Source organism: Cheilinus undulatus, linkage group 1 (assembly GCF_018320785.1).
Source record: "Cheilinus undulatus linkage group 1, ASM1832078v1, whole genome shotgun sequence".
Lineage (NCBI taxonomy): Eukaryota > Metazoa > Chordata > Actinopteri > Labriformes > Labridae > Cheilinus > Cheilinus undulatus.
Genome location: NC_054865.1, coordinates 16,413,174 through 16,425,211, shown reverse-complemented (window position 1 = coordinate 16,425,211; position 12,038 = coordinate 16,413,174).

The window sequence follows — 12,038 nt, the reverse complement described above, 5'->3', positions numbered from 1 at the left end:
TAAAATGATGTTTCAAAGGTGGGTTACTAGCACCTCTAGACATCATTGCTGTGTGCCACTGTCATCGACAGTCACCTTGGGTAACTCCTGCAAACAGCAGCTAAACCGCCATCATACACTGTTCACTTCTGCATTCAATCTCTGTAAGTCTGGGAGCAGCCTAATGTCAAATGCAGAAGTGATGCATGCATAGAGCCCACTGCACACTGACAACTTAAAACTTCCATGTAACTTATACTCGATGGTTCAATGTGGCTCAGTTTTATTCATCTCACATGACAAAAGCTGTGACACAATGAATATGCTCAATATATCACCCAGCCCCGCTAACATGGCATGCATCCATACATTATACCTGACTCTGTTTTTCTGATATTTTCTCCAAATCTTGACTTATTTTGTCTTGATCCCTCAAAATATCAACACTTGTTTTCCCGTGTTAAGTTAATTTTAGTCATTTTTGCAAGATCTCCAGAAATTAACTTGGTGTCATAGTACAAAGATCTGAATAAATATACATAGATCTTAAGAAAGCAAGTAAAACATATTTATTATCAGGGGAAAACAGTAAAAAAAATATATATATATATATGATGTAAGTCTACATAGGGCTCTCATACTAAATCAGATATAATTTTCTTCATCTTTTTGATAAGAAACAAATAAATCAAATTCATACTCATTTTTGTCTTTAAGTTTATGTTTTAAAAACTTTAAAACCAAGAGATGTAAGGAAAGCCTCACACTGTTTCCCCTCTGTTTTAAACAAGCTGATATTTGGCTGCAAGGTGGCATTACGCAATTTGAGATGAAGAGAGATTTACAGGAGAAAGAGTGTGAGACAGTAACACAAACAGAAGGAAATAAAGGAAGAAAGGCCTTAGACAGAGAATCACTCCTGTGATTTGTCAGTGATGTGCTCATAAGTCAGCTGAGGAGGCATTAGGTTCATTATCAGGCTAAAAACAAGATGAACTGCATCATGGTGGGACCTGCACCCTTCTCTCATGAGGATTGTTTTGTTCTTTTTCTGCTCACTTTGTTTTCTTTTCTTTAAAATGGCGATTATGATTTAGTTGTCTGGAGCTGTGCCAGGAAATAAACTGTTTAGTGTCACAGCCATGCCTGAGCGAGCACGCCATAGCCCAGGTCCTGTGCAGGGACAGGTGCCAGCATGACGCTCCATTTAACACTGCAGCCATGCACGCTCTGTGTACTTTAGCTAGACTGGACTGCCCAGGACACTTCTGAAGGAGGGGTGTTTTGTAAACATGTGTGGTGACAACATGGGTAATTAAATTGATTGCATCCACTTAAATATACTCACCCTTTAATTGACCTATTAGGAAAAAAAATTGCATAAGCCATGGTTGACAAGTATGAACCAATCTGGAACAAGGAGTCAGGATAAAAAAACAGAACTGCACCCAGGGCCGCCCCTGGCCAAAGTGAGTCCACTTCTGCCCATTTCTGCCACTTAAAAAAGAAAAACGTGGAAGTAGGGAAAAAAAAAAAATCCAAAGAATAAGATTAAAATTTTCAATTATGAGATAGAAAATCATGATTAAAAGATACAAAGTCAAAATTATGAGATAAAAAGTCATTTAGTCAATTATAACTTTTTTCTGTCATATTATTGACTTTTTAATTCATAATCTTGACTTTGTATCACTGGACTGATGTCTAGAGAGAGAAGAAAAAAAAATGCTCAAAGTGAGCCCCTCCTGGGTGATGTGGCCCTATGTGCATCGCTCCACCAGCAGCCATTGTTTACTGGCTTGCAGTACAATTAAACCACGCCCATAGCTTCCCCCCTTTTTCTCCTCAATGGGTGCAATCATTTCAAATCAGAGCTTTGCAAGATCCATCTGCCTGATGGCAGACATCGAATCTAGCCAATCTATTTATTTTCTTTGCACATTCAATTGTATTGAACAGCTAAAGCAAGAAAAGGCTAAACTTACATTCACATTATCCATTTTCTAAAGATCTTTGTAGATTTTAAGACTTCGTGCTTCATTAAAAGCAAACACAGGGCACAGAAAACCGATTGCTGTGTGTTGAGACATGAAGCTGTCGCCTTTTTTATTTGGGCTGTATGAAGCCCTGGAGATCTCAGGAGCAGGGTAACAGTAAATGAAAGTAGCATCTCTACCAGATTCATATTTTGTTTTAGTGCAAGCAGAGTCTCTAAAGAAAAAAAAAACTCTCTGTGTGTTCCTGTATGTGTTTTCCTCTGTTCAATAGAAATAGAAAATAATGAAAAGGATTCTCAGATCACTCATGGAATGTGTGGAGCAGTTATCCTAAATCATCATTTGTTCACAAAGAGAGAAATGGAGCCAAATCGCAAATTTATTGAAGGCTGTGTTCCACAAATCACCTAAGGGAACAGAAAATCAATGCTTTCATACAGAAGCCTACTTTTTCATCTAATTATCAGAATTGTAATGGGTTTGATCCTAGTTCTGTACATCTGTGTTTATTCTATTCTAGACTTCAGTTTATCACATTTTAGAATCCTTAGGATTTTTCTTTCAGTAGAAACTTAAATAGCAGCAACGCTGCGGTATGTCGATGAAAATGAATCCAAATGTAGAGGAACATGTTGCATTTTAATAAGCACACAGTCATAAACAGTGGCAGTCTCAAGAAATTTTATGATTAAATTTCATCTGCTTAATCGCTGTTGCAGCGGTATTCATAACTCAACTACATTAGGACAGCTGGGATGCTGCTCATCTCTGTCCAGGCAGGCGGAAGGAGGACTAAATACCATTTAGTAAAGAGGAAGTCCTGTATCTTATTATAAAAATGTACTGTGCTTCTCATGTATCATAGTTATAGGAAGAAGCATTTCCAGGATTATCATTGACGAGGCAAATAGAGATAAAGACACTTGTGCTGCAGAGGACTGAAAGAGCGGAAGGAGAGCGTCCTCAGAGCTGAAGAAAAGAGGTGGAGCAGGAGGTGGAGCGATGCTTTAAGCTGATTTATATCAAACAGTAATAAACCGGGCATCTCAACCCCCTGCCTGTTTAATATGCGAATATGCAGAGCATCCCACTCCTGACAGCTCCCCATTAATAAAAGCATGGCTGGGAGCACAGGTAGCCATAGCTCATCTATATGAAAATACATGATGATGGTTTTACACAGAGTCATCTTTTAGAATGGAGCTCATGTGCCAGAGAGGGGCTGATTCTGAGGAGTACACACAGTCATAACTTCACATACGTCTGTGCTTCATTTCTGAGCTTCTGTCTGAGCTGCAGTGCAGGTGAAAGGATTCATATCACAATGCGGCTCATGCATGACACACAGGGAGATGAAATTCTCTCACAGGATTGTCAAATTGTCTGCCAAGATGGCGTCAGACCATATGGCATGATGCCTCTTAACCCCAGTAATTAATGAAACAATTCTTTTAATGCACTACTGATGGATGTCTTTGTAAGAGATACTTTTAATTTCCACCATTCAGTTTAAACCCTAAAGAATATAATGAATCAGCTTCTCCAGGATTTTGTGGACATGTTTTGTGACTGTTGCAGCCTAAATGCATGATTTAGTAGCAGTTTTGTTTTTAGTGTGGTGAAAGTTAAGATAGTTTGAGGCCTTATTTTAAAGATACAAAAGAAAGTCCATTTAAAAATGATAGTTGCATTTTGTTCTATGAAGCCTAACCAACAAGGCTTCAAAATTAGTTAAATTACAAAAAATGTCATTCAAATGATTTAATCAATTAAAAATATCAAAGGTTCTTATAATATTTTATACAAATCTCCATATATACGGCTTAAAAGGCACAAAACAAGTCAAGAAATACAGAACTTCCCTACACTACATTTTAATATCAAACTCTTGATTATAAGAACACAAAGTCTCTCCTGCATGATAATTTACCTGTTGAGTGCTTTTATACACTGAGTCTCCGATTTTTGGATGCGTTCTGCAGATTAGTTTTTCTTTTTAATCTGTAGCCATTTCAAATGGACTTAGCGGGCAAAGGCCTTTAGTCTTATTGTGACTGAGGATCATAGAAACAGACATAAACAAGACCTGAAAATTTGATTCTACCATAAATGATTAATTATTTTTGTCCAACTACAGACAATCAGTAATGAATTTCTTTGCAATACATGTACACACAAATGTATTATTATTGGCAACATTAAAACCAGGCTTCATCTGCCTTCCTTGGACCTACAAACAGCACAGCATGGTCAGTGAGCACTGTTAGAAACAAAAAAGGCTCCTTTTAAAGGTTCTTTTATTTTCAAATTCAGATTAATTCACATCATATGCATTGGGTTTTCAGGATGGCAAGATGGTTCCCCAAGAAACTGCTTGAAATGACACACACAAAAAAAGAAACTAAAAAAGAAAAATTTTAAAAACTAAAACAAGCTATAGTTCAGACCGAAAAACTCAGGTTTTAGAACAAACTTTAAGAAAGGGAATAGTAAGGTTGGTCTTTTGGTTCTGATCAAACCTACACACACTGGCATATCTGCTGATACTGGTAATTATTTTTTTGAGATATTATCTGCCATACCAGGACTATATATGCATCAAAAAAGAGAAATTTTTACTGAAAGAAATATGGGAGATATAGATATGGGAGCATATGCCAGTTCACCACTTTGTTGCGTCTACCTTGGTCCTGTACTGCTCTGGCCTCCTGATGGCCATCATCCAGGACTGATTCCATGAGGCACGCAGCTGCCCCTGTCATCTGGACCAGCCCACCGGGTCCTGGGCATCCAGCATTACTCTAGGTCTAATGCAGCCAATGATACAATACAATGCGCTGAAGAGGAATTGTCTCAAAGGAGTCCAGCCGGTTCCTCTGGCCATCGGTAAGCTCAAGGGCTCCCAAGAGAACAGTAAGACCAGTAGGACCAAGGCACGAACATTTCGTCTTGGTATTAAACACAACTAGTGTCAGTCTAGGTTGGATTATTTTGCTTTAGTGTAGCCTGATAATTACATTAATACATCCATATGAATCTAGTTACATGTAAGTTAAGAATTAATAAAATTAATATTATCAGCTCATGTTGATGGCTGAAGATGGCTCACTCATTATCAATCTCCACTCGGTAAAAACAATGCATTGAAGCACTAAAAAGCATGCACAGTTACAAGAGAGAATCAACAATTAAATCCAAATGCAATGAATTTTGTCACCAAATGAAGCTGTGCAGCATTCGCGGAACTTATGCTAATAGTTGTGTTTGCAACACTGAAACTGAAAAATGTAGAAACTGTTAAAATTACCTTTATCCATCTGGAAAAGTCACAACAACAGAAGAGCTGCCACTAATGGGTCACCTTGTCCCTTTGAATGTTGCAGTATTTGAGATGAGGAATGATTCATAAAAATGTATAGACTCTGGTGAGCATATTTCTCCTCCCTTGGTATCAAGACCATAGATATGAGACAAAGATGCATTTCTACGAGCCAAATATTCTTATAACACATGTATATTACCTTCACTGCTTTCTCCCAGCAGACACCCCCATAAGGAGGAGGGAACAAGGGACAAAAAAAGAGGGAAACACAGGGAGACTGTGGACCTGGTGTGTCCAGCCCCTGGAGGCCCGGGTAATACCCACTCTTAGTCCATGTATTTTACATGAACAATCCTCAGAGGGCACAAAGAATAGGAATCTTACACTATTTAAATACAGGATTTGGGACATCAAAGCCAGGCTGATATTGGAATAACAGAAATAATTAGGGATATGGAAGTTGCAGAAATAGCCACATTTCCATAAGATGATAATTAGTCCCAGGGCTAGCTGGGTCAGGAGGAAGCCTGTTTGTTGAGGCTTTGTGTAAGCAGGAGGCCTGCAGCTGCCATCCCAGGTAATTACAGGAGAAAGGAATACTACAGCTGAAATACTGATTGGAAAACAGGTCTCATTCCATTTTATCATAGCGCTACTGCTTGCATACAAAAAAAGGGAACAAAACATAAAAGTTGTTTGAATTTAAATAATTTAAATAATGTGCTGGAGCAGGAGCACAGATCTCAGGGAAAGAGGTTAACACATGTTCATTAAAGGTGGGTTTCAGTTAGCCAAGTGGAAAATATGATCTAAAAGAGCAGTTCTCAATAAAAAAAGATCATAGACCATTCTTTTAATGACTACAAAGGCTTGTTAAACATGCGTGCTAAATGATATTGTGAAGTGTGACACTTCTAAGATTAAAAAAAACCTGAAACCTCATTTAGCCTAAATCTTGAATCAAGAGAGTGAATCACTAGGCTGCAGCCGCAAAGCTCTCTGTGTGGAGTCATTTGCTTTGTCTTGTTCTATTTCCACTTATGGGTAAACAGGGAGGGAGTAAAAATCATTTTATTTTCTCCTGCTGAGAGGGATGTTAAGAGGGGCCAGAGAGTCTGTCTCCTTATCTAATAACCCTGCCACAAGCCTGCCAGCACAGGAGAATCCTGGCAATGAGCAGGGAGGGAGTCACAGAGCCATTTACAACCCAGGCTTGGCTCAGTCAGGGAAATCCACACTGCTACTGGAAGAGTGATGCTGGTGGCTACACGTCCCCCTCCACTTCCTCAGAGGAAGCAGATCTGATGCATCTGGAAGCATCTGGCAAGCATTTGTGTTTCTTTTGATATTCAATTGCTAAGTATAGTTTAAATCACAGTGCTGTGCTTTAATACACAGACAGTACACACACAGAGAAATCTGATTCATTTACGCACATTAAAATCTCTCCCAGTGGACTCATTCCAGCCCCGAATCAAAAATAAAGGCCTGTTTAGCTAAAGAGGGAATGGAAAATAGATTGTGGTGAATATCTTTCTTGTTAACCAAGTGCTGTAGAGAATTTTTCTACTAAAAACACAGTTCCAAAATGTTGTACTGTACAATGACAAATCTCAGTCTTCTTTATTTAAGATAAAGACTTTAAATGTTTGATAGCAACGCTAATGAGGCTAAGCTAACAAGACAAGAGCCTACAATAGACATGCCAAGTACTTTTATATACTAGCAGCTCTTAAGGCTGCACAGGACAACTTCAAACTAATTGCTAACTTAATCATTCTAACCATTTAGATGGTGCTTAGATTGCTACAATGACAGTCCCAAGCAAGTAGTCTTTAGAATAACAGAGTAATGTGGGGCCCCTGGCCCCTAGTGGGGGCTGAAGCATTGGCAAGGGAAGATTAGCAAGACAAAATAAAAATAGTTTTCACAGCAAGCAAAGCATGGCAAATTCTGTGAAAGGACTTCCAGACAAATACAGAGCTGATAATGAATCTACACAAGGAGTCATGATGAATAAAGCAAAGACAAGAAAATATGGGGAGTTATATTTTATCCTTAGCTTCACCTCTACAATGGTGGGTGTTCAAACACTTATTTTAGCCACAGAATACATGTTTAAAAAAATTCTGTGTATATCCATGTCAATCTTTGTTAATTTTGGAAGCTATTTTTAATTTTTGTCCTAGTTTTAGTCTTTAAATGAAATGCAGTTAAGTTTTATTCACATTTTAGTTATTTCAACCCTTCTTAGTTTTAGTCTAGTTTTAGTTGACAAAAACTCAAAATATTTTATTCAGGTTTTAGTCCATAAAAAGTCCTCACATTTTAGTCTTTACTTTTAGTCCAAGCATTTATTTTCTTGCCGAAATCTGGTACCCAACCATGGTCCTGTGTTCCATGCACCTATCCAAACCAGGGGTCCTTGCTTTCTACAGCTGAGGGGCAGAAGAGCTACAGATGCATTTTGACAGATTTACCCACAGTGGGGAAATATCACAGATTTTGAATGTCTGACAAAAACTACATTACATTTTAGTCTAGTTTTAGTTATCTTGACAAAAATTTACTTAGTTTTTGTCAATTTTAGTCATCACAGATCTATTTTTGTTAGTTTTAGTCTAGTTTTTGTCATGGAAAAAAGGCTGTCGACAAATATTTTAAGTCATAGTTTTAGTTGATGAAATTAACACTGATGTCAATATTTGTGTTGATGTGTATGGTGAGGGTTGGGGGCCATATTAGTATGCTAATAAATACTTATTCACTTTTATTTTTTTGTCACCTTTCACATTACTTCTTTATTGTTGCCTGTATCAGGTTCCTTTGTGAACATGTCACAGTCTTGAAGTTACCTGCATGCCTTAAAAGAATCACAACAGAGATGCCACAAGCACCATGGTGTTGCATGCTGCTAGACTGACATTAGACTGGAGTAAATCTGATCTATGATCAGCTGAAAGGCAGCCTGTTCCCCTCCCTGTTTTGGAGTCAGTATCGTGGCTGCCAGCTGAACTGGATCCACTCTCCAGTTTTAGCCTCTTCTTCTCCAACATCAGCAGAGTGCTCTGATGGATTGCTGGTTTTATTACCAAAAATGTGGTCATTCTTTGTAAAACAGCCTGGCTTTAAGGGTCTTAACTTTTTGTTGACACTGCAGTCATGTTCTTCTGTGGCCACAATCAGCCTTTTCCTTTAATATGCTTTCAAACACAGGTTGGTTCTGATGTAAATCCTTGAGTCTTGCTTGCACCTAATAGGGGTGTTATGATCCAGCAATGTACAACGATATGCCAGTTGGCTGATTAATTATCCAATCAGACAGAAAGTCAAAACATCGATCTACGTTGTCGCCTATAATCTAAGCTTTTATTTTAAAATTCTTCCAGCAAGCATGTTGACAGTTTACGCCCACAAGCTAGCGGTAGCAGGTGCTAACAGTAAGTAGCTGTGATATTAGAATATCCTCTCCTCTCTCAGCTCTGTGGACATATTTTGGACACAGGTGGGCCTCTTACCTTGTTTTGCTGACTGCTTCTGCATTTTATCCATATACAACGGCCTTATGAGGATAACAAACACTCACCTCACTATGGCTGAATTAGAATGAGATGTTTCTGATGCAGGCTCCACAGATAAACAGAGAAGGAAAGGTCAGCTGCATCGAACCTTCGTTGATCCACTATTTGTAGTCTGCAATCTCACATTACATTTATGACAGTATAAAATGGCTGAACTCAACTTTGTACAAGCAGGACAGCTGCTCTCTTTATATAATCCTCCTCTTTTTGTCTTGTTATGAGGCCGCATATAACAACAGAGATTGTCCTTTAAAATAAAACTTTGTCTTAAGCCATCCTTTATCCAAATCAAGATTGGGATAAAGTAAAAAAAAAAAAAAAAAGTCAATTCATCACTGTAACATTGTATGCCACAGATTTAACCTCATTAAAATTTCATGATGTAGGCACGCCAGTAGTCAAGTGGTTAAGGCGCATGCCATATACACAGGCAACCTGGGTTCGAATCCGGCCCACAGCACCATCTCCCGCATGTCTCTCCCCACTCTCTCCCCTGTTTCCAACTCTATCCACTGTCCTATCAAATAAAGGCAAAAAGACCAAAAATAAATCTTAAAAAAAAAAAAAAAATTACAAATGATGTATGTGCCTTATTTCAGTCAGGAACACTCTCGTCTTGCATTTCCATTTCATTGCAAAATGGATATACAGTTTTACTTATTGGGGGGTTAGTCAAAGCAGCATGCTTCGGCTTTCCAGGGAGCGCATGGCTAGAAACCCCATATGAATAAATACATTAATGACAATGTGTACTGAAAACAATAAAATTAGTTCAAAAGCATTATTCCATAATAGCATGAACCTGAACATGAGGGTGCAACAAGCTTTATGCTATAAAGGTGGAGGCTGGGGTGGAGGAGGTGAAGCTTTGCCAGCAGCAGCAGTGTGATGCATCAGCATTAATGCAAGCAGGGATTAGTGAGAAGTACGTCATATTTCAATGCACTGCTGTGTTGAGAGGAAGAGCTGTGATTGGCTGTGGGAGTTTGGAGGTGGTAATTAGGATCAGCAGGCTGTCAGCTGATCATGGCTTGGTGTATGACTACTGTGTCCTGCATCACCTAGCACTAGGCTTCATTAATAGGTCTCTATGTAAATTATGAAAGGCTGAAATAGAGTAGAATAACTATTCAAGTCCACATGTAGTACATAACAGTGTCTTAGAGCAAGAGTTCCCACCCTTTTTTCCATTGAGCCCCCCTTTCAAATATCTGAGAAGAGCCCCACCCCAGGACCCACATGGAAAAAGTGACATATTGCTGTCAACAAGACTAGGTAAAAACCTAGTATGTGGCTGACCACAACTGTCTGCAATGCTTGTTGAAATGCCTGGCTTAAATGTGTGTTCTGGCCGAGTGATTTTGTCATGATCGTTAGTAGTTCACGTGCCTAGAGGGCGTCCGTGAGACAAGTGATGTCACTTCCTCCTGCACGTCTTTTTGCTGGGAAGCTGTCCCAGTCTTCAACTTTTCAACGCTCCATTTCTCCATGGCGCCCTCTCTGATCAGTGCCCTGTTAGTGGCCAGTATTAGCTGGACCAGTATGGATTGCGATTTTGTAAACCTGATTACGGCGCAACACCGGGATCTAAGGTGTTTTGGGGTTTTTCTCCACTTAGTGTTTATGTCAAAATAGCGGCGGCCATGACACCTGTGGAGACCGATATTACCTGCTCGAAGATCTCCTGTGTTTTCCTCTGGGCATACCATTTCCCTTTAATGACCACCCTCAGGTACAGTTCCCTCAGTTGTTCTGACCACAGTGGATGTGTTTGATCTTCATACCAGCTCTGCTTCATGCTATCTCATAAACTGGCTTTAAACACCACTCTCTGACGCTGCAGACTCCATGTTGTTACACATGAATAGCCATGCTATTTGTGGGCTGCGGCTTTAAACAGCGTGGCCTGCGGGCTTGCGGCGTCAATTACTTTTCTCTCCGAACTCATAACTTATCAGCCCCACACTGCTGTGTTATGCTCTGACAGCATAGGATCATCTGATTATGCCCTCTGATCGCTGTTTTTGGGGACAATTGCAGAGTTTGAATGCTTAAAGTGAGGCTACGTTAGCCTAGCAGCGGCAGTCCGCTAGCTTTGCCTTTCACATTATTGAACATTTCCTCCTCATTCTCCGCTATATGGCCATAACTCCCCTGTTCATTGGTTTAGTTAGCTGGATGTGGGTGTTATCTTCGAAATGAGCTGTTCTGATCGCTCTGAAATGTCTTGGATTCTTTATTAGATGAGATTGTGTGGGCTCCCCATTAACCCTTTGTGGTAGCCACATGCTAACTCTTCATCAGTGTGTGCTCCCACAGCAGTCGAGGTCGTAGAAAGCTATGCCGAATCAAACCGGGAGTGGAGATATGACTTTTTTTGTTTTTGTCACAGACAGCTTTCCGTGTTGCTCTCAGTGCTAGCTGTGATGAAGAAATGAGATGTTCTGGCTAAGTTCGACCTAATGTTCAGCTAGTTCACAAGCATTCACACTAGTTACCCTTTTCCCCCTCAATAATCACATAATCATGCCAAAGCAGCTCAGCAGAGGAGTAAAAACATCTTTCCCAGCATGAAAAGCTCATAGGGTTGATTTATTCTTTGTCATACAGATCTGTGGCCCAGTTCTGGTGAAATGGAGGCTAAATCTATGTCTGAGTGTTTAGAGCAGTGGAGGCAGCCATTAGAGGACTTTCAGCACAAGTAAACCCTGCCCATAGAGCAACTCTGTATGTATTACTCATACATAAATGATGTTAACTCGAGCCGAGTTACTGGAGGCAGCCATTAGTGACAGCATTCAGTCCAAGCAAACGCGACTCTGTAGTATATGGCTTATACAGAAGCATCACTCACTCAGCAACCAACAGACAGACAGACACACTCACTCATACACAAACATTGCCATATGTAAGGCTGACCTCAGCGGTCAGCCAAAAATACACATAAATTTGAACTGTTTTCATTGTTTAAAGCCAAACACAATAGCCCAAACCACAAGTGTTATTAGCAAAAGGCCGTGGTATGAACCATTCTTATGGGTTTTATCATGATTTCAAGTAGTTTGAGTGAACCAAATTTCAACAACCTCCGAGCAGACAGGCCATCAACCCCCCCCTTAAATCTCTGCCCCCCCCCCCCCCCCCCAAGGTTGGGAACCA